The 6,695-nt window shown below is 32.8% G+C and overlaps 1 pseudogene across 1 annotated transcript; it reads right to left on the bottom strand.

Moving 5' to 3' along the window:
- Window positions 1–1,067: 1,067 nt before the first annotated feature.
- On the bottom strand, window positions 1,068–1,946 carry LOC309960750 (transmembrane protein 135-like; annotated as a pseudogene). Its single transcript has one exon. The product of its transcript is annotated as a transmembrane protein 135-like (transcript).
- Window positions 1,947–6,695: the final 4,749 nt, after the last annotated feature.

Genomic DNA, 6,695 nt, shown 5'->3' on the forward strand with positions numbered 1-6,695 from the left:
GTGAAAAGAAGCTAGAGAACCTGCATCCAATTAGTCATAAAATGGACTTTTAAACAACCACTGGATTTTTAGAACGTTTTTAGTTGTCAAACATCCCTATAGGCAAAACAGCTGAGGAACAAACTGCCTAACTTCCCCAAACTACTTTTGTTCCATAGAATTTGATCCCTTCTAAATCGACAACAGCATACAAACTTAGCTATGAAGAATTCAGTCCTTGTAAATGAAAACAAACATAATAAACCTACAGGGGGTTTAAAAGTAACTTCATTTGAATATTCAAGTGTAATGCTTCTGTAAAAGATTAAAACATACGTTTCAACTTTAACAGATATGTCAATTTGCATTTGTTCTTAACCTGCCACTAATACATAGCTTCACTGGGCTGCCAAAGAACCCAGCTGATCATGGAGAGAGATGAAGGTATCAGTGGAAAAAGAGCATGGATACTACAGCATTTATCCAAACAGTATGACCCGTCTTTGCATCCCTGAAGTAAGAATGGCCACTTTCTCCAATTAATTTGCTCTATACTAAATAAAGCAGCATTGTCTGTGAAGAGTTACTCCATACCTATAACATTTCACTAGTATAGTTACCAATTCAGAAGTTAAAAAAAAAAAAATACAGACCAAATCCATGTATCTGTGATCCTTTGTATCCTAAAATGTAGAAATATTCTTAGTTTTAACCAAGAATTATATTGGAATGAAGTAAAACATCTTTTAGAGTAATTTTGAGTATACTCTTATTTGTTACTACATTTCTACATAAAGTATTTAAGATTGCTTGTGGACATAATTTAATCTATAATATATCATAATGGCAACCATTACAGTGATCCAGAATGAGATTCTGGCTATAGAGCGAGCTTAATTATTAAGCAACACTTTCCTAAAAAGCTTCTGTATTTCTGATTGGTAAGAAAAACAAACAACAAAAAGAGCATCTCTCATTGAAATAACACTGACGTTCAAGCTCAGGCCCCCTTATTTGTGTTCAACATAATTAACTGTCTAGGAAAAAATAATGAAACATTAAGTCACATTAACAAGTTACAGTCATCTTCAAGGAAACTCGATGGGCAGTTCTGGTGTTACAGTTGTGTATCTTGGATCTAACCTAGGGATGAAGTCCTGAAAGTGTTTAGATGCACCAGTACCAAAAACATCAAGGACTTTTCGGTTCATGATGGCAAATCTGCCCTTGGTGAGCCTTAAAAGGAACTTCCAGTAAGATTGTCTCAAGGTATGAACTTCCATGACAGCTGCCTGGAAGCAAATTGCTGTAGAGATGGAATAGATGATAGTGTCTGCATGGGGAAAAAAGGGAACCTTTCCTGCTTCAATGCCTTTGAAATACATTGTCTCTACCAATTTGGAAGCTAAATACATGGAAATTGTGCTTTTATAAAACATCATTGATATTCCCACCAAAAATCCAGCTATAATGGCATGCAGTTCATCATCCAGATTTCTGACCCAGCGCAAGAAGCAACTAGTACCCTTGTATATACTAACAAAAGAGCCCAGAAAAGCTCTGAGCTGGAAGTTTTCTTTATTGTAGAAGAGAGAAAGTAGCCGGAATGGCTGTGTAAACAGATGCCTAAATGCAGAGGGAATCCAGAGGCAGCACTGGATCGAGTATCCCATGCTAAACATTCTGATGAAAACTTTAATGCAACAAGAGATGCAATTATCCTCATAGTGTTTGCAACATCAATGCCTTGGTCCATGCTTACATACTGAAACCACAAGCTTCCTGACTAGAGCAATTATATTCATTCCTCTTGGTTTTTCCTCATGTTTCTCAGTCTTTTGTTCCACTTTTGCATATGCCGCCTCTGGTGCATAAGAATGTGTGGGAATTTCTTCCTTCCCAACAATGAACCTAAGTGTAGAGAATGTAAATCCTTTCAAACAGTCCTTGCACCCACGCACGAACATTTTGCTAAAGGGTAGACTAGTGGTAGAGGCTACCAGTTGTCTCCCAATATCTGTTCTCACTTTCTTCTCGTAATAGACCCCGTGAACTTAAGCTGGGCAAATGGGTTGCCAAAACTATAATATTTTCCAGCTTTTTTTGCAGTTAGGTGTGACCAGGGAAATGTAAGGAAAATGGTAACAAAACTTCTGTGAAGGCTGGAATGTGGACGCAATATCTAGAACTAGAACAGATTATCTTGCACAGCAAGGTAAAAGCCACGTGTTAAAGATGGTAGAGCACAGAAGGAGCTTGGGTCCCTAAGGAGACCAGACTCACCATATTCGTCATAGTCTGCCAATATTTTTTTGAGAGTGAAACAAATTTCTATCTACAAATTTCTATCTTGAGTAAGCAGCTATAATTTGAGATTTCCTGTTACTCATAATTGGACATAATTTTAACTGAGAATGACTCAGCAGTACTGTTAGAGAAATAGGACTCTATTTTATCTGTTTATTTGCTCTCTTTTCCTAGTATAAGTGATTTTGCATTAGCATTATCAATGGAGTTTTTCAAGATAGTAGATTACTATTGAAGGCGAGGGTGGCAACTCAAATTTTCTTGGAATATTTGGTAATCATATTTCTAGAGCACATGTCCATACAAAGCTACTGATATTTTTTAACTGGCGGGAATATTTCAGAACTAATTCACACTCTTATTTGCATACACATACACAATACCTTATTTTGCTTGATTCAGTGAAGCAAAATACTTTTTTATTTATAAGTTAATAATTACTCCAGCAGTAACTAAACTATAATTACTAGCACAGAAAGTTAGCTAGGTACCATGTCTCCACCATAAAACTGTAAAATGTTTGAATTAGAAGATATCTTAGTAAACATCTAATTCAACTCTTTCTTCTTTTTAGATGAAGATGTTCAGAGGTACAAGGTAAAAATTACAAAATCACAAGATTATTTATAAAGCAGTGATACAAAAAAGCACCAATTATTATTCTCTAGCACATTTATTGTAACCAGTAAGAACCACTTTATCAGCTTGGAATATTAAATGAATGACATTTCCTTCCCTTCTTTTTTTTTTTTTTTTTTAAATTACTGAAGATCCTACTGTCTTTGTTAGCAGGAAGGCCATCAGCCTTCTTTTCAATTGCTATAGAACTTCATGATCATACTCAGCTCTCAGATTTTACTTAGATCTCATTACTGGGAGAAGATTAGAGAACCTGATCAACTCACCCACCAGTTTCACATTTTCACATTTTCTCTTTGACACATGGGTTCTTGATTTTACATATAACTTTTCTATTGTCATAAGGATTTCAGTGATACTTAGTTTATCTAAAATCACTGTAAAATTAGTGACAAATCACATTTGAAAATGCAAAATTCATATTTTACTTAGTAAGGTGTAAGAAAGAATTCCATTTACATTTATTTAATGCAAGCATAGTTCTTGGACTCCCCCTTAACAGTAAGATACAAAATAATTTAGATACTGTCTTAAGGCTGACTTTAGGAATCTTTGGAACCTTCTGGGATCTATCTTTTCTAACTTCCCTAAAGGACATCTTTCTAAGAGATTGCTTTACAAAAAAATCTATTTATGCACACAATCCTTTAAGTAGATGGTAGTCATACTTTAATTTAATTCATTATACCACTGCCAATGCATTGATCTTTTGTCTGTTTCTGTGTAAGTTAACTTATTTTGATATTTTATGTCATGAATCACTATAGGAATTTAATTAAATTGATATATTTACTGTGCTATAATTGCCACTAAAGTATTGTAAATGTCAGGCTACTCTGCTCTCATCCCAGATCATGACTGTAAATAAGATGCTGCAATTCAGATTCTGTTCTTTATCAAGAGATGTGTACAAAAAGAAATAATCTATTTTGACCCAAAATCTGGAATTTGAATTTTACCTTTCACATAGAAACGAAAAATAATTCCACAGAATATTTGATAAATTACCTATAATTATTTTTTTCAAATTTTTCTAATGTTCCAATGTTTAATGCTCTTCTGTGTTCATGATCTGATCATTGATAAACTGCCTGTCAGTAGTTGTGCTACTCAGTTTTTTGGACTCTAATTTATTCAGCACTTTTTTGAACATAAGTTAGTTTCATTTCCATTTTCACTAAGAGTATTTTCAAAATCTGATAATTTAGTTTTAAAAGTTTCATACTACATATTATCAATATAAAATTCCTATAAAAATGAAATATCGCATTTAGCAAATTCATCATCTGAACACACAGGAGCTATGATTGTACACCTTGAGGTATTTATCAATGTGGCAGCATAGATACTATATGATGGAATTAACTGGCCAGAGTATTTAAGATAAATAAACTTGCATTTAATAATGGAACACACTATTGATACTTAGACTGAAAAGTAACATGTTACTTTGTATAATAAATATGTTTAAATATTTTGAATGTTTAATATTTTTGTTTATTTAAAGTCATATTAGTTTAAATCAACCACCTATACCAAAGGTCATATTTACTTACCATTATATGCAAAATTAACTTAATTCCTTCCAAAAATAGACTATAAGCAAGCAAGTTGGGCATTAATAAGTGTTAATTTATTGACATATAAAGCTTTAATTAACACTTTAATATCAAAAACTATTTAATATCCTAAAATTTGGGAGCAAATTAATTCAATACTAGATTAATGAATAAACACTTAAATAAATTTTTGGATTTAAAGTTCTATAAAATAGTTGATTTCTTAAATGTAGAAATCTATTTTTTATATTATTCTGAAATTTTTTGGTTATATTTATATACTTCATAGTTTAGAACAGTGTTAGACTTATAGAAAAATCTGAAGATAGTATAGAGAGTTCCTACATAACTCACACCCAATTTCCCCCATTCAAACATTTTCCATTAATATGGTACACAATTAATTAATCAATACTGATCTATTAATATATATCTTAGTATCTTATGTTAGTATGGTCACAATTAGTGAATCGGTATTGAAACATTATTATTAATTCATGTTCGTACTTTATTACTATTCCCTTATTTTTTATCTAATGTCATTTTTCTGTTCCAGGATCCCATCCAGGATATTATGTTACTAGTCATCCTGTCTCTGTATTCACCTCTTGGCTGTTCTCAAACATTCCTTGTTTCGGAGGACCTTGATAGGTTTGAGTAGTACTAACCAGGCATTTTGCATAATATTCCTCAACAGGAATTTAATGTTTTCCTCACGATCAGACTAGTGTTACAAGTTTTGGGAAGAAGACCACAGAGTTAAAGTGCCATTTCCATCACGTTTTATGAAGGGTAAATACTATCAACATGAGCAATCATTGTTAATGTTGACCTTAATCACCTGACTTAGGTAGTATTTGTCAGCTTTCTCCACTGTAAAGTTACTATGCTTCCCTATTTTAATTCTGTACTCTTTGAAAGGAAGTCACTATGCATAGCCTACATTTAAGGAATTGGGAGTTATGCTCCACCTACTTGAGGGTAGAGTATCTATAGAAATTATTCAGAATTTTTCTGCATTGAAAATTTGTCTATTTTTGTTTGCATGTTTGTTCAATCATTTATTCAAATCAGAATGGGAGAAAGCTTAATTTAAATTGATAACATCTAGTACCAATGATAACTATTGAAATGGAGGGAATATTCAAAAATCTTTGTCTTAAAAGGGAATATGATTTTCCATATATGATTTTCTAGCCTATAGTTTGCCAAGGTGACTCTGGTACTATTACATACTAATGATGGTTAAAATAAAATAGTCTTAGGGACTTCTTTGATTCTCTCTTTGATCTTTGAAAAATGCATCTTTACCAGTAAAGGAAGAAAAAAAAATCTATTCTCAGTTCCTCTTCAGAACTCTTTAGGAAAAGCCAGATGGAGAAGGGCAGTTTCACTTGAGTCATTTTTCATTTTCTCATTTTCTAACCTACATATTCAGTTTTCCTCCCTTTTTTAGTAAAACTATATGTTTTCTTTATTTACTCTTTATTTATGGAGCATGTACCATGTGTTCTGTGCTGAGGATAATGAGCAAGTTTGCTATATTTGGTTCCCACATAACATTGATTACAATTAACTTTGCTTCATTTGTAGTTAAATTAAGGAAAGCAATGATTATCATCAAGCAACTATATCAGTCAGGACCACTGCACTTTTTTAAACAATGTGGCCATTAGGAAATACTTCATATTCCTCATTTCTTTATACAATTAAGTGAGGTACCCTGGTTCAAATACTACGCATCTTCCAAGACACCTTAGAAATATTCAGTTCAAGACCCTAGAAGGCCATGGAAATCATAACTGGCCAGTCACAGGATGAAAATCAAGAGAATTTTCTTGGTGATATAAAAACAAACCCCCAAAATTAAGAAAATGGTAATAGGAACATATATATCAATAATTACCTTAAATGTAAATGGATTAAATGCTCCAACCAAAGACACAGACTGGATGAATGGATAAAAAAGCAAGCCCCTTATATACGTTTTCTACAAGAGACCCACTTCAGACCCACGGACATATACAGACTGAAAGTGAGGGGATGGAAAAATATAGTCCATGTAAATGGAAATCAAAAGAAAGCTGGAGTAGCAATTCTCATATCAGACAAAATAGACTTTTTAAAATAAAGACTGTCACAAGAGATAAGGAAGGACACTATGTAATGATCAAGGGATCAATCCAAGAAGAAGATATTACAGTTTTAAAT

The sequence above is a fragment of the Leucopleurus acutus genome (assembly GCF_964270905.1).
Source record: "Leucopleurus acutus genome assembly, chromosome: 4".
Lineage (NCBI taxonomy): Eukaryota > Metazoa > Chordata > Mammalia > Artiodactyla > Delphinidae > Leucopleurus > Leucopleurus acutus.